We start from the raw sequence: 861 nt of genomic DNA, 5'->3' as shown, positions 1-861 counted from the left end.
CTGGGCAGCTCCAATGCGTCGGGCGCTATGTGACGGACGATCGAGACCCGCCGATGCTGCGTGCTTGAGCGGTCCTCTCTGGATTTCGTTTCATCTTTTGAGAGCGCCTTTTATGGAACGAACAGGACACACACCAGGAGTCTCTTACTTTCTCTTCTACGACACTGTCGTCAGACTTTTTCCGTCGACAGTGTACGACAGGAGACGACAAGTCACAAGAGAGAGAATCTCTCAGACGACAGTTGGACAGAACCGCCCGAGAGAGGCCCCGAGAGTGCGCGGAGAGTGCAGAGGGAGTCGAGCGAGACCGTCACCGAGAGACAGTTCCGGAGGCGAAGCTGCTGCGCGAGGAGGGCGAGCGCAAGAGGGGGCGCGATGGCGCGGTGGAGCGGGACACAATGGGAAACCCTCGTTTCCTATGAACTCGGTCCCCCAATGGAAGAGGCCTCGCTCCTATTAAATTGGAACTGGCCAACATCAGATTTGCCTCGTGCGTCCCTTTTTGAGTCGGAAAGCTATTTTCTTTTGGGTCCTGTGGGCACCTAACGGGGCAGCTCGTTCCATAAATAGAAGAGATGGGCGATGCACGAACACAGAGGCACAGCGCGGCCCCGCTAGGGATTGGCGCGTTCGGAGCCCTGGGCGTTTGGAGCCCTATGGGACCTGGCGAGGTGCTCCCACGCCTCTCGGGGTTTTTGTCTGGCCGAGTCTGCTGGGGCGAGCCTCTGGCGAGACTGCGTCAGCTGTTCCCACAGCAGGCTGGAAGTACCTCGCCAGTATGGGACGCGAAGCGACCGGGCGCGGAATCAAAACTGCTAAAGCAGAGAAAAAGAAAAGCAGCCAGACCGCCCGACAAACTCA

Source organism: Emiliania huxleyi (genome assembly GCF_000372725.1).
Source record: "Emiliania huxleyi CCMP1516 unplaced genomic scaffold EMIHUscaffold_1053, whole genome shotgun sequence".
Lineage (NCBI taxonomy): Eukaryota > Haptophyta > Isochrysidales > Noelaerhabdaceae > Emiliania > Emiliania huxleyi.
The sequence above is the reverse complement of the archived record's forward strand: the minus strand, read 5'-3'. Positions refer to the sequence as shown.